This window comes from Bubalus bubalis, chromosome 4 (genome assembly GCF_019923935.1).
Source record: "Bubalus bubalis isolate 160015118507 breed Murrah chromosome 4, NDDB_SH_1, whole genome shotgun sequence".
NCBI classification, from domain to species: domain Eukaryota; kingdom Metazoa; phylum Chordata; class Mammalia; order Artiodactyla; family Bovidae; genus Bubalus; species Bubalus bubalis.
Genome location: NC_059160.1, coordinates 100,577,444 through 100,602,474, shown reverse-complemented (window position 1 = coordinate 100,602,474; position 25,031 = coordinate 100,577,444). Strand labels below are relative to the sequence as shown.

Genomic DNA, 25,031 nt, shown 5'->3' with positions numbered 1-25,031 from the left:
TTTAACTTACTGAGAGCAAACTTGATGACCAGTGAGCAGTATTTCTCCCACATCCCCCCAAGCCTTCTACTCTACACTGCAGTCCATTTGTCACGCTCACCCCAAGAACTCTCAGGGGTATTCTTCTTCAACTTCTCTCAATTCAAATGAGAGATCTAACAGCCTCAGAGATCTCAAAGGTCTGCAGACCAGTAGCATAAGCATACCCTGGAGCTCACTGTAAATGCAAATTCTCAGACCCACTCCAGACCCATTAAGTCAATGCGCAGGACCCAAGAATGAGTTCTGATGAGCATCTGGGTGATTTTGATGCATGCTACAATTTAAGAACCATTTTCTAATGGACTAAAATCACACTTTAAAGAGTGAACTTCTTTGTTTTTCCTGTTACCACTGGACTGGATCTCCTCAAAATTCTTATGTGTAAGCCCTAACCCAAAAGGGGACTGTCTTTGGAGACAGGGCTTTTAAAAGAGATAATTAGTGTTAAATATGGTCATAAAGTAAGTGAAAGTCGATTAGTCATGTCCCACTTTTGGCGACCCCACCAGGGTCCTCTGTCCATGGAATTCTCCAGGCAAGAACACTGGAGTGCATCAGTTCAGTTCAATGGCTCAGTTTTGTCTGACTTTGCTACTGCAGCACACCGGGCCTCCCTGTGCATCACCAACTCCCAGTTTACGCAAACTCACATCCATTGAGTCGGTGATGCCATACAACCTTCTCATCCTCTGTCGTCCCCTTCTCCTCTTGCCCTCAATCTCCCAGCATCAGGGTCTTTTCAAATGAGTCACTTCTTCATATCAGGTGGCCAAAGTATTGGGAGTTTCAGCCTCAGCATCAGTCCTTCCAATGAATCTTCAGGACTGATTTCCTTTAGGATGGACTGGTTGGATCTCCTTGCAGTCGAAGGGACTCTCAACAGTCTTCTCCAACACCACAGTTCAAAAGCATCAATTCTTCAGCTCCCAGCTTTCTTTGTAGTCCAACTCTCACATCCATACATGACTACTGGGAAAACCATAGCTTTGACTAGACAGACCTTTGTTGGCAAAGTAATGTCTCTGCTTTTTAATATGCTGTCTAGGTTGGGCATAACTTTTCTTCCAAGGAGCAAGTGTCTTTTAATTTCATGGCTGCAGTCACCATCTGCAGTGATTTTGGAGCCCCAAAAAATAAAGTTGGCCACTGTTTCCACTGTTTCTCCATCTATCTGCCATGAAGTGATGGGACCAGATGCCATGATCTTAATCTTCTGAAAGTTGAGTTTTAAACCAACTTTTTCACTCTCCTCTTTCACTTTCATCAAGAGGCTCTTTAGTTCTTCGCTTTCTGCCATAAGGGTGGTGTCATCTGTGTATCTGAGATGATTGATATTTCTCCCAGCATAGCTATTTCTTTCTCCACAGGATCTTTCCAATCCAGGGATCAAACCCTGGTCTCCTGCATTGCAGGTGGATTCTTTACTGTCTGAGGCATGAGGGAAGCCCTGCCATCAAAAAGATGAAGCCCAATCCAACAGACTGGCTGTTCTTATTCGAAGAGAAATCAGAGAGGTACACAGAGAGAAAAGGCCAGATAAGGGCACAGCAAGACAGCCACTTACAAGCCTCGAAGAGAGGCCTCAGGAGGAAATGCAACTTGCCAACACATCCACCTGTGAGACTTCCAGTATCTGCAACTGTGAGAAACATTAATTTCTGTTGTTTAATCCACGCAGTCTGTGGTTATTTTGTCATGGTAGCTTAAGCAGACCCTTACATTCCGTTTTACCTCACGCAATATATAATCTGATGCTCTTTTTCTTTAGATATGAACTGAAAACACTGGCCATTGTTAAAAGAAAACTGTCTGGAGTTTCCTTAGGCATCTGTAAAACTCATTCTTCCAGTCACTCTTTCACCCTTTTTTAGATGATAAAGGAAGGGTTGCCTTATACCCCACTTCCCTGGAAGGTAAGAAGCATAGGCAGTTTAATCTGCTGGAAGTCTATTTCCAAATACAAAATGGTGCTGCTCCACATATCTGTGATCCATACTAATTTGACTTTGGTCTACTCTTTACTTGTCTAAGCAAAGACTAGACCCCTTTCTCAAATTCTCACCCCCTATCTTCCCCTCACTCCAAGAATACCAGATAAGGGATATGCTTTCGAGCACACCCACTTTTATTTCAGTTTGCAGTTAAGGATTTTAAAAATCACAACTATATTTCCCATTTTATCCAGTTTACCTTGAATAAAATGTGATGTGGAGCACACCACAAAACGTGCCATAAACCCTAAGAGGAAATCTTAGAAAAATAATGCTACATTGAGTGCACGCTTCATTAAGAAATATAAACATGCATTTCTTATACATGTTATACAAATGAACATCGGCCAACCAACCAGATTCATCAACAGCCTAACCAGCCTAAGAGCGCTCTCCAGGCACAGGCACTTCCACCACGTGTACTTCAGGGCACAAATACTCGTGCTCAGTCTCAGCATGAAACCACATGACTGGGAACAGTTTCATATTTCAAGTAGTGTGTGTGTGCACGCATAGACACTAAGAGAAAACTGGGTTCAGTTCAGTCGCTCAGTCGTGTCCGACCCTGCGACCCCACGGACTACAGCACGCCAGGCTTCCCTGTTCATCACCAACTCCTGGAGCTTGCTTGAAAACTGGGTATTAAGTCAGATGTAAATATGATCCTGTCCCTACCACTCATAAATGATTAGCCACGGCCAACTTACCAGACAGTAAGATCAAGAAAGTGGCCAATCTAGCCCTCTAGTCCCTTCCCCACTTAAATAATACTGAGAGTATTGCGTGTGCTCAGTTGAGTCCAACTCTTTGCGACCCCACACACAGTTGTCCGCCAGGCTCCTCTGTCCGTGGGATTCTCCAGATAAGAATACTGGAGTGGCTTGCCATTTCCTACTCCAAGGGGTCTTCCTGACCCAGGAATCAAACCTGAGTCTCCTTTATTGGCAGGCGGATTCTTTACCACTGAGACACCAGGGAAGCCCTGAACTCATCCTCTGCTGTCCCCTTCTCCTCCTGCCCTCAATCTTTCCCAGCACCAGGGTCTTTTCCAATGAGTCGGCTCTTTGCATCAGGTGACCAAAGTATTGGAGCATCAGCATCAGTCCTTCCAATGAATACTCTGAGCTGATATCCTTTAGGATTGACTGGTTTGATTTCTTTGCAATCCAAAGCATTCGCAAGAGTCTTCTCTTGCCTACAATTCAACGTTTTTTTTTTTAGATTCCATACATAAGTGAGACCATATAGTATCTGTCTTCCTCATCTGACTTATTCAGCATAATGACCTTGAAGTTTATCCATGTCATCATAAAAGGTAAGAGATCCTTTTTTATAGCTGAATAGCATTCCATTGTGTATAAATGCATGCCATATTTTATATAAATCAATATGGCTTCTTAATCCTCATTTATTCTCTAATTTGCAATTATAAATACTTACATTCATCTATCATACCTAATATATCATAAACCAATTAGGGAGACAGTTCTTTTGAATCCAAACCTTCATCTCTTATCCTACACCATACACACAACATTACATACATGGAAGTTTAGCAAGTGTTTTCTATATACTGAAAAATGGTTGAATAGTACAGACACAGAAATTGTAATTGTCAGTACTGACTGTGTATTGATCCCACGACAAACCTGGAACTCACTTTTTGAATTAAAATTACATTGACTGCTTGACTCTGTAGCTTAAAAATAAAATGTATAGAAATTCCAATTATGAACTTTCTGGAGAGTTGGCTTCTTTGCAGTAAGCATTGTGTGAACTGTGACAGTTGCTCAGTTGTGTCCGACTCTTTGCGACCCTAAGGACTGTATAGTCCATGGAATTCTCTAGGCCAGAATACTGGAGTGGGTATCCTTTCCCTTCCCCAGGGGATCTTCCGAACCCAGGGATCAAACCCAGGTCTCCCGCATTGCAGGCAGACTCTTTACCAGCTGAGCCACAAGGGAAACCCATAAGCATTTACTAAGCAGCTAATAAATCTAGATTCTGTCCTAGATACTTATTATGACTGGGTAGCATGACTATAAAAAAAATAGCTGATATAGCAAAATATATAGCCTAAAAATATCTATTTTTACATTCAGAATTATTAATACCTTAGTTCATCCTAGTAAGGCTGTCATTGCTAAAAACATTTCAAGCACTCCTCTTCTGAAATTTCTTTTACAGTCTGGGGCACTTTTAAAAGAAAATACTCTCAGTAACAGGCAATCTTCATTATTTTTGAAGGATATATTATTAGAAATAATTTTATGGATAAGTTTCATTAACAAGTGAATTGCTCACACACTGTAAGTTATGGGGACACGGTTTAAAAAAATTATATCACAGAAACTTGTTTATCAGAGCTAAATGTCTATGAAAGGCAGAGTTTCATAACACAGAAGCACTTCAATCAATTCAGAATGTCAACATCCTAAACCCAAATGAATTTTCAACCTTGTGGAATGAATTCAACAGAATTATGGTTGTTAAAATTAACAAACATCTGTTTTATCATTTACTATTTATCACATTAATTTTGACATGAATGCTTTCTTGAATCTCCAGTGTTATGTTTTTCTATTATAGATCTTATTGTCAGACATACACATTTCATTAACAACTACTACTTCCTAATATCTCTGGTAACATAAATTCTCCTCTTAAGATCAAGATACTATCAAATCTTTGTTGTCACTTTAAACTTTTTAAAAAAGTTTAAAAAAAACTTCCTACAACCTAAGCAGAACTAGATTTAAATTTAGCTTTTCACAGATGATATTTAGAGTTAATCAGAATACTGCAAATCTCTAGCCTCCTGTACATTTTTTGTCAAACCTTAGGGAAACAGGTAAGCATGCCAAAAATCATCCAAAAACATTTTAATTCCAAGAAAAGGAAAAGGAAAAAAATCCAACCCTTGGTATTACTTTAAATTTCTGGTGACATGTCAGAGGCTCAAGACTGTAGAGCAGAAAGAGGAGCAGAGTGGGGAATGAGAGGGCTGGGTCCACAGATCTTCTCTGCCACCGAGCATCTGGACAGGTGAACTGACTGTTTCTCTAGCTCCAGAGAAAGGAACCATCATTCCGTCTTCGTATCTGGAGGGCTGCCATGCAGAATAAATGATACTGTTGCAACAAGCTTCTGACACGATCAATCCTCTTCTATCAAAGAAAATCAGATTCTTTATCCTCATGACCTCGAGTATTAAAGCCAGTAAGCCAAATCTGTTTTCTTTAACTAAAGCAATGGTCTGAAGTCTGTGATTGTTTCCAGTATAATATTCAAATTCTTCATGATAAAAGCACTTATTTAAATGCAGCAGAATCGGCTTGTGAGATTATTTGCCATAAACTGAAGTTTATCCTTATAAAGAAAAGTTTATTTCAAATATTTTTACACAAAAATCTTTCAACAACATACCACAAAATTATCTTGGACAATTTGAAAAATTCAAACATAATTAAACCAGCAAGTAATCAGTGAAGATTATTACTTTGGAAAAAAATAAAAACCTACAATGTGCTAGGTATTATTCTAGGTCCTGGAGACAAAGACAACCACCAAGTTAAACCTAGCCCTTGAAGAACTCTGCTTATCTAGGAGTATGAACTTGACAGATAAACAGAAGATAATAAAAGATATTTTAGAAATGCCATATTTCTCTGGCTTAAATATATTTCAGAAATCATTCTCTCCACTTCCCAGCATTTTAAGTCCATAAAATAGGAAATTCCACCCTTCACGAGCTGATGAGAATTTGAATCCCAATTTTTACTTAAAATGTCTTTTAGAAGTTATAATTAAGAAGCAACAATGAAACCCAAAGCTAGTTTATACAGATTCTCTGTTTTTAGGCAAAGTAATTAAAGGAAACAAAATTTGCCACCTCTCAGAAAAAACACAAAATTATCAAACTAAGAGAGGACAGCAGTTCCTTTTTATGCATTAGCACTCAGAGTTACGTTAAAGACAAAATTAAAACACAAATTATCGAGATGTCCATTTTCAACTTGGGGGGTAATATTTCTGCTTTCTTCTGGACAACATTTCCAGTTTCTCTAAATCTGCTCTCATTTGTAGTGTGGTGGAAAACCAGTGAGCAAAATGCTACAGAAATGTATTTAAAATACTAGTAAAAACACCAAGTAAATACCTAAAGTAGAATGAGGCACTGAGAGATTTGATGCCTGGACTCCTGGCTTCTAAGAGAACCTATCTGTCAATTTCCTGGTTTTCTACATGTTTTACATGGTTCAGGAAGTTAGATAAACAACAGCCTTCAGGCTAGCAGAGAAACTATCCCACACCTCTCACTCTTCTAGTCTCCTTCCTCTTTCATCCTCTCCCTTTCAGAGGTATTTCAGACAGCAATCAGTCTACTAAATAGCGTTCCACGACAAGACCACCATTATTTACCGACTTCAACATTAGAGGTTTGTCACTACAGTTTAATTCTTTTACACCTTTAACCTTTCTAAGTAATTAAGAGGCAGGACTTAAGAGGAAAAAAGCCTGCTTTGAATATTCAAATATACATGATGTCTATCTACTAACTAAATGTAAAAAGGTTACATTCAGTTAACTACATAATCTGTCCTATTTTTCCTCTGGTCATATCCCACTTCTGTAGCTGTCTAAAGTCCTCAACAATGCTATAATGTAGTGACTTCTGATAACTCTAATCTCTCTGTTTTAAGTTAAATTATAATCTCTCTAGATCCCCAAAACCACTCAAAACGTTACTTTCAACTCCCTGCAGACCTGCCTTTTGGGGCTACCAGGCACTGAATACTTTTGTGGGACGGAGCCAAAGAAGCTCCTTAAAGGAGTTTTCCCTTTTTTTGGCACAAAGACCTTCACCAACACAGCCTGGGCTTGGAGAAACATTCAGTTTTCATCTATGGGTACATATCAAAAAAGGAGACCGACTACAGGGGCAAGTCCAAGATCATGACGCAACTCCGAACTGACAGGCTGGCTCTCTACTGTGGTTGAATGTAGAATACAAGCAGAGCTCACTGCAACTTAAAAAAAAAATCCTTGAAGAGTAGTAGTGACAGGAGAGAGATCACCATCAAGAGTTCCAGGAACAGGAAACGATGGTAGCAAAACCGTTGAGATGAAGGTTGGACAGCTGACTTCAAAATGTCTCTCTTCTAGAATAGTTGGGAACAATGTATTCCTATTAATTATAGGAAGAGATCAGACTAGGAAAGCGACATGTGCACACACTTAACGCTGGTTTCCCTGGAAGCATACGGCACCTGATAAATCACTGCACCAAAAAAGAAACCAAGAAGGAACTCTGGACACACCAAGTGCGACGGACTGCAAGCTGTGCCGAATAGCCTCTCTTTCTCGGCAGGTCACAGTCGTTACTCTCTAGCAGTGATCAGGTAACTATTTCTTGAAGGAAATTATTTATCCAAAATCTTAAGTTTTCCACTCAAAGACTGAGCATTAAAAAAAGAAAGAAATCAGCCACGATGTCACAGGAAGAACCTGCCAAGACACCTTTCTAAACCTTTATTTAAGTTTTACTTCATATGCAAACATAGAACTTCCACTTTTTTGGATTAACTCAGCATACACTTGCACTTAAAAGCTTAATGCCAAACTTTTGTAGGATTTCCTCCTCTGTTAAAAAAAAGATATATTAATCTGTAAGAAGCATTCTAGGAAAACTTTATCAGCATTATGAAATAAATAATAATAAAGGTAACATCCATTTCTGTGGGCTTCTTAATATTCTACTCCTCTTAGTAAAGTCTATCTTACTCTAAAAAAAAAGTATGGAGGGTGAACAATTTCAGAAAGAATTAAACCTATACAGCACAGTTATGACAAGCTATTTCTCATCTTCAATAGTATGATTCAGCTGTCATATTATTCAGCTTACAATGAGTGCCTTGTGATAAATTCTCACTGCAAGTGTAATAGTTTCTAAAGAAAGACAAAACAAGCATTTCACAGGAGTTCGATGTCACAAGATGCTCATTCGAGAGTCATTAAGAACATTGCAGGTAAAAGGCACTGTGCCAGAGGTGAGAGATAGATTAAGTCCCCGTCCTCAAAGTGAACATCTCATGGAGGGGTCAAACATGTAGAACAACAACAAATTTATGACACTGTAAGAGGGCTATGTGAATTAGAGAAAATAAATGAAAGACCTAGAAGCTGAATGGCACAAACTTATACACACAGTAGAAAATGACAGAGAATCCCAAATACTTAATCAGTCTCCCGAAAATGAGGCTAGCAGAAAATGTTAATCAAAGATAACAAACTACGGAAATCTCTTAAACCTAATAATTACAAAATAAACAATCATAAATGAAGATAAAAGCTACAAAAACAAAAAAAATCCCAGATGTTCATTGGAGGACTATTTAACATAAGAAAAAAATTTTAAACCCAAACATCCAGGAACAAGGGACTAGCCGTGGGATGAATTATCATTTCATTAAAATGATGTTAGTGAAAAAAATTTGAGAACCGGAGAAAATGATATAAACTTTTTTAAATCAAAAAATTACACCTACATTATCTCAAGCATGCTAACAGGTGTACAACTTTTTTTAAAGGTCAAAAATAAATCAAAATGTTAAAGCTGGCTATTTCTCAGAGGCAGTGATTTTGTTTCATTTTTAATTCTTCTGTATTCTCCCAAAATTATAGTGTTGTTACATTTTAAACTGGTAGAAAAGTTATGCAAGTCACTGTATTCCAAGGTTCTCTTTTAAAACCATTAATAACCCTTTTCATCTTTTTTGGCAGAGACTATCTCACCCCAAATTCCACAGAGCCTACTCACTGAAACAGGTTAATATCTGCAAGTTGCTTGGAACAGTATCTGGCAGATACAGAGCAGCTACATCAGGACTTCCCTGATGGCTCAGTGGTTAAAAAAAAAATTGGCCTGCCGATACAGGGGACACAAGTTCAATCCCTGCGCTGAGAAGTTCCCACGTGCTGCACACCATACTAAGCCAGCGAGCCACAACTACTGAGCCTGCGTGCTGAACTACTGAAGCCCTCGTTCCCTACAGCCTGAGCTCCACAACAGAAGACACTGCAATAAGCCCATGCACCACAGCTAGAGAGCAGCGCCTAGAGAAAGCCTGCGTGCAGCAACAAAGACCCAGCACAGCCAAAACAAGTAAACAAATTCTAAAAAAAAACAAAAAAAAGAAAGGATCTATACCAGTGTTCATTTTATCCACTACTTTTAAATTTCCTATATCCAATAAAAGTAATTAGTGTGTTTTAGAGCTGGTCTATTTTTCACGGCACTTTGACAACAGAACCATAGGTTTTTTTATTTTTCCCCTCTGAATTCCAGCATCTTTCAAGGGATGTCAGCTGTCTCCCTTTGAGAGTTTTCCTTCAAAGAAAGAGCAGGAGGAAGGAAGTCTGTCAAATATCAAATTCTTCAAAGAGAAGATGGGAAATTAATGAAGGGGGTGGAATTTTGTTGTAAACTGTTACGACACACACGCAGAATGGTATCCTTAACATATTAATAAAGAAGTCTCTCACAAATCAACATTTCATGGGATGAAAGTTTAACATTAAGAATATATACTTATCCAGATAAAGAAATGGAGAAATCACATGAACTCTTAATCTGGGACAGGGCTATATGTACAGGGCTATATTATTTGGAAAAAATGTCTTCACATGTTTCTATGAGGTGCGTGGCGTGCCTGTGGAGTAGCGGTGGTGCTGAGCGACAACCCAGGGGAAACTCAACCAAAGAAGGCACCCAACTGTTCTAATAATAACGGAGGGGAAATGTGAACTTGCAAAGTGGAGGAAGACTTGAAGGAGAGAACAGGGAACTTAAGTGGACTTGTCTTCCCGAAACAAGTATTCAATCAAGTCTATACTATTTACTTATACGCTTTAGTGAAAATAAATTCTTTTATCCAAAGTAGTACTGAAGTCTGCATCTCAGTTGCCCAAGACTGCATGCAGACTCAAAAACAACAGGAGACATACCTAGTGGTAAAGAACCCGTCTGAAATGCAAGAGACCTGAGTTCAATCCCTGGGTCAGGAAGATCCCCTGGAGGAGAGGGCATGGCAACCCACTCCATATTCTTGCCTGGAGAATCCTACAGACAGAGGAGCCTGGCGGGTTACAGTCCATAGCGCTGCACAGAATTGGACACAACTGAAGCGACTTTGCACACACACACGCATGCAGACTCAAGAACTGAACAACAGGAGACAGACCTGTCTTACCCACACGTACAAACATCCCACTCATGTTTTCATTTTTAGTTTCAACAAACGTATACATGCATAAAGTTTGTGTGAAACAGGTCTACAAGGCTTTTAAAAAATATCAGCCCCCTTGTCCCATTCTCCATTCAGAAGCAAAAGGTACAGGTGACTTTTGTTTAAGTGTCTACTTCTACTTCTACAAAAAATACCTGCAGCGCTCCCATTTGCTTTTCCAGTTTGAGGTGATATCTATCTATATCTATAGATACAGATCTATAGATATAGATGTGTAGATATCTTTTAACATCATCCCTGCCTCCACTCCTAGCACAAGTACCATGCTTCCCAAAGTACTTTTATTTAGAGTATACCAAGAAATGACAACTCAATAATAACACAACCTAATGGAAAAGTAGACTGAAGATCTGAACAGACACCGTAAGTTACCGGAACCCAAAAGGTCCATCAATGGGCAAATGGATAAACAAACTGCAGTATATCCATGCAATCAATGAGGGGGGTGGAATTTTAAAGAACAGTAAAATTCTTGTTTTACCATAAACAGTATCAGCAGTAACAAGAGTTGAACTATTAATATATGCAGCATGGATGTATTTCCAATAATTAAGCTGAATGAAAGCCAGACCAGGAGCACATATCTTGTGATTCCATGTACATAAACCTTAGAAAGTTCAAATTAATCTAGAACAACAGAAAGCAGATTAGTGGTTGTTTTTAGAAAGAAGGTGGTGGGAAAGGAAGAGGGAGGGAAGCTGATTACAAAAAGGTACAAGGAAATGTTTAGGGGAATGGCTGTGTTCATGAATGGGACTGTGGGAGGAGTTTCACTGCAATACACATACAACAAAACTCGAGTTTTTCATTTTAAATATATGCACTGGACTACACATCAATTATGCCTCAATAAGGCTGTAACAAATTTTCTTTTTTTAAAATTCTGATGGAAAACAATAGGACACAAATAAGTTAAATAGGAGTTCCTGACTCGCATGTGGAGTTTCTGACTAGGGACACTACCATAGGGTGGTCTGCAGGGCACAGGCTCTTTGGACAGCCCCTCCCGCAAACACAGAGTTGGTTTAGGACTCTTTCGGTCCTTTCTCTTGAGCTTATCAGAGTCCTTAGAGAAGACACTTCAACTCTGGTCAGCATCTTGAAAGCAAAGTGAGGGAAGGGGCCTGAGGATCTTCACAAATACTGAAAACACACACTCACTCTCATTTCAGTGCACTCTGGCAGGGAGAGGGTTAAATGCCAGCGACAAGGCACTTCTGTAACTGGAAGTCTCAGATAAATATACTTATTGAAAAGCTAAACTGTCCCCATGAATGAAACAGCGTATCACCGATGAGACATCAAATGATCAGTTAAAGGCAAAATTAGGTGGCAAACCTAAAAAACAATCGAAAATTTGGGACAAGGCAGAGAGAGAAGACCACCTAGTGTAGACATACATATTGTTTTAAAAGCCAAAATTCCAGGAAAGAAAGTTAACAGAACTCTGATTTTGCATTTGGTACTTTTGTGGGAGGTAACAAATAAACCAAGTGATGTACCCATGGTCACTTGGCTTTTTAGTGGCAATGATGAAACTCAACTTCAAATGTGGAGAGATCTTAAGAACAACATCACAGAGTTAAAAACCAAAATCAGAAGTTTTAGGTCTAGTCACACATAGGAATACCATGAAGATACATAGGCTCAAGGACATACTACACAGCACAGGAAACTGTACTCACTATTTTGTGACAGCCTATAAGGGGGAAGAATCTGAAATTCAGTCATATCTATATATCACTACACACACACACACACACACACACACACACACACACACACAACACACACATATAGGGCTTCCCTGGTAACTCAGCTGGTAAAGAATCCACCTGCAATGCAGGAGACCCCGGTTCAATTCCTAGGTCGGGAAGATCTGCTGGAGAAGGGATAGGCTCCAGAGTATACTCCCACTCCAGTATTCTTGGCCTTCCCTGGTGGCTAAGCTGATAAATAATCCTCCTGGAATGCAGGAGACCTGTGTTTGATCCCTGGGTTGAGAAGATCCTCTGGAGGATCTACACTCACTATTTTATGAGTATAGATCACTGGGAATTATACTATTTTGTAACAACCTATAAGGTGGAAAGAATCGGAAATTCAGTCATATCTATATATCACTATAGATACATATACAGATAAGACAGTTTTCTGAATTACTGTGCTTTACACCTGAAACTAACATGACACTGTAAAACAACTATAATTCATTCAATTAAAAAAAAATAAAGAATATACACGCTCTGAGAAAGGTAGGCATTCCTGGCAAAAGGAATGATGTAGCAAGAGTCCAGAGGCCAAAGAGAATCAGGTGAGTTCCAATGTTCAATATATCTCAGGTCAGTTCAGTTGCTCAGTCATGTCCAACTCTGAGACCCAGTGGACTACAGCACGCCAGGCCTCCCTGTCCATCATCAACTCCCAGAGTTTACTCAAACTCATACCCACTGAGTCAGTGATGTGAACCAACCATCTCATCCTCTGTTATCCCCTTCTCCTCCCGCCTTCAATCTTTCCCAGCATCAGGGTCTTTTCAAATGAGTCAGTTCTTCGCATCAGGTGGTCAAAGTATTGGAGTTTCAGCTTCAGCACCAGTCCTTCCAATGAATATTCAAGACTGATTTCCTTTAGTTGGACTAGTTGGATCTCCTTGCCATCCAAGGGACTCTCAAGCGTCTTCTCCAACACCAATTCAAAAGCATCAATTTTTCAGCATTCACATTTCTTCTCTCACATCCATACATGACCACAGGAAAAAACATAGCTTTGACTAGTCAGACCTTTGTGGGCAAAGTAATGTCTCTGCTTTTTATATGCTGTCTAGGTTGGTCATAACTTTTCTTCCAAGGAGCAAGTGTCTTTTAATTTCATGGCTGCAGTCACCATCTGCAGTGATTTTGGAGTCCCCAAAAATAAAGTCTGTCACTGTTTCCACATCTATTTGCCATGAAGTGATGGGACCAGATGCCATGATCTTAGTTTTCTGACTGTTGAGTTTTAAGCCAACTTTTTCACTCTCCTCTTTCACTTTCATCAAGAGGTTCTCTAGTTCTTCTTTGCTTTCTGCCATAAGGGTAGTGTCACCTGCATATCTGAAGTTATTGATATTTGTCCCAGCAATCCTGATTCTAGCTTGTGCTTCATCCAGTCCAGCATTCTCATGATGTACTCTGCGTATAAGTTAAATAAGCAGGGTAACAATATGCAGCCTTGACGTACTCCTTTTCCTATTTGGAACCAGTCTGTTGTTCCATGTCCAGTTCTAACTGCTGCTTCTTGACCTGCCTACAGATTTCTCAAAAGACAGATCAGGTGATCCCATCTCTTTAAGAATATTCTACAGTTTGTAGTTATCTACACCGCCAAAGGCTTTGGCACAGTCAATAAAGCAGATGTTTTCCTGGAACTCTCTTGCTTTTTCAATGATCCAACGGATGTTGGCAATTTAGCTTCTGGTTCCTCTACCTTTTCTAAATCCAGCTTGAACATCTGGAAGCTCACGGTTCACCTACTGCTGAAGCCTGGCTTGGAGAATTTTGAGCATTACTTTGCTAGCATGAGAGATGACTGCAACTTGTGCAGTAGTTTGAACATTCTTTGGCATTGCCTTTCTTTGGGATTGGAATGAAAACTGATCTTTTCCAGTTCTGTGGCCACTGCTGAGTTTTCCAAATTTGCTGGCATATTGAGTGCAGCACTTTCACAGCATCATCTTTGAGGATTTGGAATAGCTCAACTGGAATTCCATCACCTCCACTAGCTTTGTTCATAGCGATGCTTCCTAAGGCCCACTTGACTTCACATTCCAGGATGTCTGATAACACCATCATGATTATCTGGGTCATGAAGATCTTTTTTGTACAGTTCTTCTGTATATTCTTGCCATCTCTTCTTAATATCTTCTGCTTCGGTTAGGTCCACACTATTTCTGTCCTTTATTGTGCCCATCTATGCATGAAGAGTTCCCTTGGTATCTTCTTGAAGAGATCTCTAGTCTTTCCCATTGTATTGTTTTCCTCTATTTCTTTGCACTGATGGCTGAAGAAGGCTTTCTTATCTCTCTTTGCTATTCTTTGGAACTCCGTGTTCAAATGGGCGTATCTTTCCTTTTCTTCTTTGCTTTTCTCTTCTCTTCTCTTCACAGCTATTTGTAAGGCCTCCTCAGACAACGATTTTACCTTTTCGCATTGCTTTTTCTTGGGGAATGTCTTGATCGCTGCCTCCTGTACAAGGTCACGAACTTCCATCCATAGTTCTTCAGGCACTCTATCAGATCTAATCCCTTGGATCTATTTGTCATTTCCACCATATAGTTGTAAGGGATTTGATTTAAGTCATGCCTGAATGTTTTCGTGGTTTTCCCTACTTTCTTCAATTTAAGTCTGAATTTGGCAATAAGGAGCTCATGATCTGAGCCACAGTCAGCTCCCGGTCTTATTTTTGCTGCCTGTGTAGAATTTCTCCATCTTTGGCTGCAAGGAATATAATCATTCTGATTTCGGTGTTGACCATCTGGTGATGTCCATGTGTAGAGTCTTCTCTTGTGTTGTTGGAAGAGGGTGTTTGCTATGACCAGTGCATTCTCTTGTCAAAACTCTATTAGCCTTTGCCCTGCTTCATTCTGTACTCCAAGGCCGAATCTGCCTGTTACTCCAAGTGTTTCTTGACTTCCTACTTTTGCATTTCAGCCCCCTATAGTGAAAAGGACATCTTTTTGGGTGTTAGTTCTAGAAGGTTAGTTGTAGAAGGTTATAGTGCAGTTTAAGCTTAAGGGCAGGTGAATTTAAATCCACTCTTCATGCAAAAAAGGGCTGGTTGACTGACTGACGTTTGTTTTTCTGAAACCTGACATTCAGAAGGTCTGAGGCTGGAGGTGCTCCTTTTCCTGGACTTTGCCAGCATCTCTTCCCCATTTCACTGCTGACCTTCCTTGTTCTCAGCCCCCTGTATTTGCCCTTGAACTGAGCAGTTCTTCATCACAGTACTAATTATCTGGAATGTGCAAAGTAAAGTTCCTCAAGTTTGTGATTCACTTTTTAAACAAAAAAGGGTAGCTAAGGCATCACTCACTTGATTTGGGGTAAAAGTAGAAAAAAAAGGACAGTGTTACAGCAGAGGAACTGAAAATTTCGCACAAACTTCTGCATAACTGTAAGCAAAGCAGCATGGAGTCCATGGCAATGCCATCCATGTCTGTCCCAGGAGGAAAAGATCCTTCTCTAAGCCATTTATTTCACTTCTGCGGATTCCACTGATGACTTGCCTTCACAGAACTTTAATTTTATTCACTACTAAAACTGTCTACACCCCTGTGTGAGTAACAATTAATTCCTTCTACAATACTTTTTTCTACATTACATCTGTACAGTTTCAGTGGTGCTAAATGCTGGAAAGTGAATAATCTATGAAGAGCTACTTTTTAAAGCATTTAAAACTACAACAGCTTATACACCAAATCTACCTCAATTGTTAATTGCCTAGATGTTTGAAATTATGACTCCATGTACTACATGAGCATTCAACAGAAATGACAAAGTCAAGGACAGGTTTTCTTGCCTTGACCTAAGGAAGGTACTTAGAAGAAAATCCACAATGCTGCGCTCCAGCACTTAACAGAAACCATGTATCTACACATCTTCCTGATGCCTACAGTGATACTGCACCAGGTCATGGGCCAAAAGTCCACCCTCAATTCATGAAAAAGAACTCTCAGAAAGTAAGAATCTGCAATAAGTTGACATTTAAAAACTTGGCTCCAAGGGTATTCCTATCAATTAAGAGTAACTACAAGGGTATCATATTTTACTTTAGACATAATATATGCTTTGAATTATGGCATTTTTGCATCACACAATATGCTAATGGATAGCAGATGCAAAAACATCTTATGAACATCAATGCTGATGAAAGGAAAAGATGTCACAAGCTACAAGAAAAGTGAAACTGGTTGTTTTAGGACAAATGTTAGCTAAGAAAGGGGAAAGACTTCCTACATAGAAGCTAAATTCTATTGTCCTAGCAACACTCTATGAAATATAGAAGTAAAACAAGTTGTCCTATGAATTCATCTGAGCAAAGTTAAAATTTCAAAGGTAAACAGCCTTTGGAAATTGCCCAAGAAAAATTCTTCCTTCTTATCTACTTTACCTTCATGTCAGCTACACAATGTCTAAGTTCTAATCAATATACACACAAAAAAAATACTGACTGAATATTTGTGGGATAAAACTCTATATATCCTCAAGAACTCAAGTTCTTACCTGAAGTCCCATATTATCCCAAAGACAAAAAGGATATATAACAGATGGAAAATATGTGAACCAGACCTACTGAGCGATGACTGGGAAAGGCCGACGAATGCTGAGTTTTAAAGGATGGGAACATTTAGATAGGTGAGATCGAGGGTCCTATCAGGGGAGAGGAAAAGCAGGATGAAGTCACAGCAAAAGGAGGGATACAGTATATGCAGTATACATAGAGAGACTGCCAGACTTGACTGGCCCGCAGCAAGCAGCAGTACAGGACTGAAGCAGTGCTCTCAACTCCCAGAAACATGATTCACACTGTGAACAGCATCCCCTAGAGCTGTGCAAAGCGGTGATCCTGGCTAACTAGTTTAGAAAAGTAACAGGTGGAGGCTTCACTAAAAGGGATGAGGGAGCAAAATACTAAACACATTTAGACAGGTGCAGTCCATACTACTGTATCAAAGTATGGGAAAAGTCCCAAACGGGAAACTGCATCAACCAGCCTAACTCAAATTTCGGTTTTGGCCCTCTCCCTCCATAACCCCCTCCTATTAATATTTCTCAGAATCAGTGTCCTAAGGCCTTCAGAGCCAAGTTTCATCTTGATAAAGGGAAAAATGAGAAACCACTGAGAGTTTTAGTCAAGAAATGACAGCAGGCAAACTATGTAAAAAACAAAACAAAACAAAAAATTCTGGCACAAATATCAAAGGTAGATTAAAGCAGCATAAAGCAGCAGATCTAAGAATTTTGAGAGTAAAAGACTGCTTAAGATCCTTCTGGGAGCAAACTAACTCACTGAGTTAATACAATGAACAATAAATCTACATTGCTAATAATCAAGTTATTTAAAAAGCATCTTTTGAACAGTGAAATCCTTTTTAAGATCTACTTTTCAGAGCACGCAACTTTTAGTCCTATATTTGTCAGATCTTTACAGTAGTCATACCAGTTTACAGTGCGAGTATAATCTCAGATTTCACAATGTAAGCAAGCACTAAACCATCATTTTTTCCTTCAGAGGCCCAAGTGACAAAGATATTAATATAAAGCAGGTATCCCAGATATTGAGATGCCATATTGTTGAAAGTTACCCAACTGAGAAATACTAAATAATATTCTTACCAAAGAGGTAACTGCATATGAATGTTTAGAATAATTAACACAGTCCTAGGAAAAATTTAATAAAAATTGCTTTAAAAGAATAAAAGAAATAGCTTTAAAAGGGTTACCTACATTTTCTGGATCTCCCTGCCAGAAATCTTTATTAGTTTAAATTTCCACAATCATTAGTTAATTACAGCCCATGATTCCTAAATATATTCTAAAGCATAGCCAATAAGCTTAAGTTTTTGGAACAAATGAACAAAAAAATATTCAGCACAGTCTTGAGATGGACCTGCTTTGCAATTAAGTTCAATATAAAATGTATTTTAAAAACAGATACAGGCTATTTACTATAGTGTCATAAATGAAGCAAAAATAATTGCATTTTAAATCTGGTCTTCAATAGTAATCCATACGGGGATATATAGTATTAGACAAAATTAGTTTAAAAGTCAGATCAGGTTATATAAAATGAATCTTACAGCAGATTGCTGAACTACATAAATTGTTATTTAACATTTAAGTAAAACAGCAGTAACTTTTGTTTTCATGCACAGAATGGTAAATTATTATTTAGTCTTGAGTCATTAATATTCTTGAAAGATCATAAAGGACTAACACTATTTCTGAAGGAACAGCTACTTGTTAACTGATATTAATAAGGACCACTACTTATCCACCAATTTATGTCCTTTTAGTTTGAAGGAACATTTGATATAAATGTTCCATTCAACATAAAATCAGAGCTAGACTAAAGCATAAATATACAGTACTGTAGTGACATAGCATTCAGTATTTTTACATAAATAGGCCCCCATTTTCAACTCATTTGGAAATGGCAGACACTGGGGCATGAAAACAAAGAGAAGAACATTCTCCACTTGGGGCTTTTACAGTGCTTAGTAAGTAACTTAATAACTACCGATGGATCTTCTGAAAGAAGACAAGGCACACAGATATCACAAATATTTTCAATTTACCGGTTTTACAATTATCACAAAACCCACCTTACAATTATCACAAAACCCACCAAGCCCACAAATCAAACTTGGCTACAATAGTCAAAACTACTTGAAAGCCCGATGTTCAAAGTCAAATAAATCAATAACACCCTTCTAAGTTATAAAGGCATCTCTACTATGCAATATAATTTTAACCTAGATGTAAATTCAACGTCAGTGTTTCTCAAAATGCTGACTGCTGGGCCCCACTCAGATCTGCTGAATCAGATCTGCAGGGGCAATGCCAGGGAATCTGCACTTTCAATAACTCTCCCAGGTGATCCTCTTGCACACATTTTAGAGAACCACCACCTTTCTTGTGAGATTTCCAACAAGGTTTTGGATTTCCAGAACGAAAATCTCTTCATTTGGGACCTTTTAAAACCAAACTTCGTTACGTACCAAGTTAATATTTCAAAAAGCTTTAGGTAAAAAAACATGCGGTGACAGAAAAAAAAAAGCATGAAAAAATTTACAGCAGTAATTGAAAGAAATTTTCAGTATAGGCCTCTTTTAGTTTTAACTCATGATTTAAGACAACCCTGATCATTTCAAGGACTAACAGGTCTTTGAAAACAAAATTCCTAACTTAAAAATAATCCAATCCACAATATTAAAAATATAGTACTTCAAACATGGTCAAATTCATTTACTCAGCTGTTAAGCAAATCAGGGTATGAACTGCTTACTTACATTATACCAAACACAAGTAAAGATTAAATTTATAAAGTTAAACCCAAACAAATCTGTTTATATTCCACTATTAAATTTACTCTGGTCGGAAACTGATTTTCATAAACTTATATAACTTTCACAAACTTACATAAACATTTATAATGGAAAGAGCAATGAAGCAAAAACTAGAAGCCACCTAGAGTCCAGTTCTAGTTAATCTAGCTGCTGACTGTATTATAAGACCTTAGGGCCTAGAGAAATCATTTTACCTATCTAAAAAACAAGAAAAGTACAGCTATCTACTTAGCTCATTTCACAGAATTACTGACTGTGAGAATCAGAGGAGATAGTATGTAATATATTCCAAAATACTGTAAAGCATTTTATAACTCAAAGGCATTATCATTAGGAGTGAAATTTGAGAGACACTATCTTTAGGTGCCTGCTATAAAAGACTATTACAGAAACAAGGAACATAAAAACTGACCTTTTAGATTCAATTACATATTGGACATTATTGTATATATCCTAGAAATTATAAATTAAAAAACATAAGAATTTAATTCAGTCATCTGTCTTATGTCCCCACTTATAATAGATCTATTTCTTGTTTAAAAATAGAAATGAAATTAGATGTGCCATGAATTGATAACTGTCAAAACTGGACAGTAAGTATATTATTCTACTTTCACATTCTGGACAATTTCCATAATAAAAAATTTAACAATAAAACTGTGTATGTGTGTGTATAAAATATTTATAAAGACTAAAAAATCTTTAAGTTTTTCTTTGAAAATTATTCCCGTATGTATTGTATCATTTTCCTTCCATGTTACCTCAGATTCTATATATTCCAAAATAAGCTACTCTCACAGTACCCTTCTACATATCATGACACCTATTAAAAAATATTCCCCACAATGGGGCAAGTAAATACTCTTACCAAGGTGCAAAAACTTAATTCTTAAGTTTCTGCATCCTGATCTTACTCCTTTAATTTTTTGCTCATTCATTACAAAATTTCATAATTAAAAAGTGAAAATGACCAGTTTCAACTGCATATATGTGTAAAAACATAAAGAAAAAGAGGAGTCTCACATACTTTTGGGTTAGTATTGCAAAAGACCACCAATAATTGTAACTGGCCATTCCTCTTAAAACCTGTGAACCAATACAATTCAGCTCACATGGTAAGAGAACGCTGCACCCAAAATGAAGTTAACGTATCTGTCAGACAAAAGAAATCGGTATATTTAACCCCCAAATCAGGATTCTATCAAGATATGAGTAACACTGTATAATTACTCTACATACATCAACCTAATTGCTCAAATGATGTCCTTTAACCTGGGGCCATATTCCACAGACTTACAAGCATAAACTACTTTTCACCTCAAGCAGATTTTTTTACCTTAATAAAACTATCTGGGGCTCAATAACATATGCTTTACAGTAGTCTATGAAGAAACTGCTCAAAGTGTTGAATTAAAAATTAAATGCAGATAGGAATGCTGACAACCTTGTGGCTTGCGATTAAAACTATATTTAGTAATATTCACACATTTATTCATTCATTACTTGAAAGCTAATTCTTTTTTCTGTTACGTCTGCAGTCACAATCATCAGAAGGTATCCGTGTCTGAACAGACAGTGTACCTTAAGTTTTTGATTTGTGAGGGAGGGAGACAGGAAGGAGCAAGTGGTGGGGAAGGAAATCCCATCCATTCAGCTGTCACTAGAGCATTTGTTTCCTAAGCATTAAAAACTCCATTTATTTTTATATGAGCTACATGTGAGAAAAGGCACACACAGAAACCACCCTTCCCAATAAGGTCTTCAATAACTTTGAGTGTTAAGTACGCCTGCTGAAGTCCTTGTTTGCATTATCTAAAAACAAGTAATTGGAAAACTCGAAAACCATAAAAAGCAAGCTGTTGGAAGATGAAAAACAAAAAAGAATTACTACACCTTATTCAAACAAGGTTAATAATTTTGCATATTTACTTTAGTATTTGTTAATAGCACAGAAGCTAAAAAAAATTTATAAAACCACTGTCATGCTAGTGAGTACCCTTATTTGTGGCACCTAGTTTTAAATATCTATTTACAATGAAACTGTTACTTTCCTTCTTTTCCTAAACAGATCCAAACTATTATTGTCCCTGTTATTTTATAAGCACAAATCAAATCTAGTTTCTCATCTCATCTCAGAGTTCTACATTAAATACCAGGCTTCAATGAAAAAACCATGATTTCCCATACAATTGCAGAAACCCCCTTAAAGGAGTGAAGAATTACAAAATACAAAAAAATGAAGACAGTTTCATCTTACACATCTAAATGGGGATGCTCGTAATGACAACAACTCCAACAAAAGTCAAGAAGGCGTAATCTGAATATTCACCATTTTAATAAAAGAATATGCCGAAATCTTAAAATTAAAGGTGGCGCTCTGTCCTCAACTCACCCGATTGTGACTCACTTTTGCAGACTGTATGGTAGGAAATAACTGTTACTTTTCAAAGATCTTTGCAGTTACACCCAAGCCAAAATCAGGACAGAGATCCACCCTTAATTACAGCAATTTAACTGTCTCATGCAAAGCAAGGTAGAAACTAAAACGTCCCCCTGAAATCATGGCTAAATAAGCCTATTTCATATACAAGTTCTCAAAGGCTCCCTTTAAGGAACATGTTTCTATTTACTTCAAATCTGAACTCACCAGGACAAAAAAAGAAAAAAAGGGGGGGAGGAGCAGGGAGACCAAATGAAACGCTCAAGTATAAAAAGCAGATTCTCCTCCAATCCCTTTAATTCCCCTCAATCCGCCTCTGCCACACACAAGGGCAGGGAGTCTGGGGAAGAAGGCTGGCAGCAGGGCGAGCGGTGAAGGCCCCTCATTCACTCACGTGGGCCACTATCCAAAGGGTTACACACCCTCTGCCCGAGGAGAGCCTCATACAAAGCAGAGCCTCACAAGTACTTCTTATTATAAAATACACCCACGCTGAACAAGAGCTTTATTTTAAAATAAGACTGTCCTCAGGTGGGGGAGGTTAAACACAACAAAGCCTTCCATGTTGAAAAGAAGACAGTCCAAATAGATGCATATACCTACACTCCGAGGAAGAAAAATCCATAGAACTAATTTATCACGAACAGCAATCGATACCAACAGGGGCCATTAGATTATTAATAAACCCAGAAAAGTAGCGTGAACAGCGGCCCGAGGTGGCTGTCTGCTGCGCTCCCACCCCAGGAAGGGCACAATTACGCCTGCAGAGGAGGATCAAGGCTTCCGCTGGTTGAAAGACCCCCCTGGCACCTCTGGCCCGCCCCGGCACCACTGCACCGCACAGGATTCGGGCACTCCCGGCGTTGCCAGTCCCGAGACGCACTCCTGGCATCTGCCAGGTGCCAGAAAACTGGTGAATGAAATGCGCACAGACACCAACCTGGCCAGGGACCGCGGCGCAGAACCAGGGGTCGCTAACTAGCCTAGCCAGAGGATTCGCCTACAGGATGGAATCTAGGGAGCACACCCCCCCCCCCACCCCCGCGAATGCGGTTCCTACCGACCCTTCCAAAAAGAGTGGAGAAAACAAGATTTTTTTTTCTTTCTTTTAAACTAAGTCTAAGAACGCGAATCGGACGAAAGCAACCATGAATATCCTGGGGGGCCAGACTGGAGGCGCAGGGAAAAAAGCAAGGCGGTTCTCCAACTCCCGGGGAATCATCGTCCGGTGTGACACACATCAATTAGCTAGCCCTAGTCGGGGGTCCGCTCTCCGCCCGCGGAGCGCCAGTGGGGCCGAAGCCAGGGATGAGAGGGGTGACCCTCCCGGGGCGCGGGGAAAGACTGCCGGGCACCGCTGCCCTCAAGGTCACCAGGCGCCGGGGCGGGGGCGGCCGGCCGCAGGATGGGCTACGGCGCGGCCGAGGAGGCTCGGAGAAGCCACAAAAAGCTGCGGGTGTAGACGCGAAGTCCCACCAAGCCCCGTCCCTCGAGCCCTAGGCGGGGACACCCAGTCGGACACGGCGCTGAGGCGCACGCGGAGGAACCCGCTCACCTTTACGATCTGCCGGGGCGGGCGCAGCGAGAGACCACCTGCGAGGGGCCCCGCGGACCGCCCCCGCCAACTTCTCCCGAATCGCCGCTGTCCGCGGAGCACCCAGCTGTCAGGATCCCCGCCGCGACGCCCGGACCTCCGCGTTCCGCCCGGCCTCCCCCGCAGGTGACCTGCCCAGCCGCCCCCGCCGCTGGCGGGCGGCGGCCGCGACTCACCTCGCCCGGCAGCAGGAACCATTTTCCGAAGGGGAAAGAAAGGGGAGGATGCAGGAGGGTCGGGGGAGAGAACGGTGGGAGCTGCGGGAAGCGCGGAGATCGAGGGCTCGGTCCTCGGCTCGTCCGCAGGCGGCTCGGAGGACTCGGGGAGCCACGCGGAGGGTTGGCTGCACCTCGAGGATGAGGTGACCGCGCAGCCGAGAGGCTCGGCGTCCACCAGCCTGGGCTCCCTACTCACGCTGCACTGTGAGGAGGCGGCAGCGGCGGAGGAGGAGGCGGCGCCCGGGCCGGCCCCCGCCCAGAGCCCGGCAGCCGCCGAGTGGCCGCCCGCGTCCCCGCAGGACCCGCCTCCCGGGCTCCGCAGAGCCGCACATAGGGCGCGCCGCGCTCAGCACGGGCAGCTCCGCCGGCCTCACGCCGCCGTCCGCAAAGGCAGCGGCGGGCGGGGGTACAGCCCTCTCGGCGAACAGCGCAGCCCGACCCGCTCGGGGCGGGACCCGCAGCCCCCGGAGAGCCGACCACCGAGCACGAGGGGGGCTGCGCGAAGCTTCAGGCAGGGGCCCCGTTTGCACCGGGTGGCCCGCAGGATTGCCGGGGGAGGCAAGGGGAGGAGGACGCTCACCCGTTCCAGTCTGGCGCTCCCTTCTCTCCACACCCTCTTGCCTCCCGCTCCACGCTGGCGGCGCAGCTGCTGCCGCTGCCACTGCCGCCGCCGCCGCCGAAGCTCGAGCCGCCGCCGCTGCCGCCTTGGCTAGGCGCGGTCACGTGACGCGGCCCGCGGGGAGCCTGGGGGCGGGCAGGCGCGCGCGCGGGAGGAAGCGCGACTCGGACGGAGACTGGGAGTCGAGCGTCGCGGAGAGGGCGTTTAAGGGGAGGACCCGGCGAGCGCGTTCCCGGCTGACGAGCACGCGCCCGGCGATTAGAACTTGCCGCGCGGCGGGGAAAGGGTGGCCGGAGTGAGGGGCGGGGGACTCGCGCCTCTGCGCGCCCTCTCCCTCTTCCTCCGCTGAGCGCCCCGACCGGCCGCTGCCCCCGCCCCCTCCTGCTCGCCCCTTTCCTCCAGTCGCTGTCAGCGATTGGCTGAGAGGCTCTGACGTCCGTGTTTCCATGACGTATCGGGGCAGGGGGGGCACGGGGGACAGTGGGGGGAAGAGGGGGTGGCTCGGACGCGGGGGGCGGTGACTCCGTCAGTCACAGCCGCTGTTTCAGCGCGGCTCCGGGCGGCTCCCTCGACTGTGGACGCTGGGAAAGCGATGACTGCCGCAGGCTGACTTGGTCACCCTTCACCTTGGGGCCACCCCAGGGCCTGCGCCCCTCCGACCCCGGGAGCCAGGCGGGCGGGCGGGTGTGCTAGGGTGAGCCCTCCTAGC

At 41.3% G+C, this 25,031-nt stretch overlaps 1 protein-coding gene across 7 annotated transcripts in view; it reads right to left on the bottom strand.

Moving 5' to 3' along the window:
* ATP2B1 (ATPase plasma membrane Ca2+ transporting 1) overlaps window positions 1-24,679 on the bottom strand; it is a 135,355-nt gene extending 110,676 nt beyond the window's left edge. For 6 of the 7 annotated variants that reach the window (XM_006067024.4, XM_006067025.4, XM_025284347.3 and 3 more), the window contains exon 1: window positions 23,662-23,883. The gene's annotated coding sequence lies outside the window, so the exon portion shown is untranslated. Of the gene's footprint in view, window positions 1-23,661; window positions 23,884-24,283 lie in introns of those variants that run through there. The other variant, XM_025284346.3, reaches the window with a different exon arrangement.
* Between the last annotated feature and the right edge of the window lie 352 nt (window positions 24,680-25,031).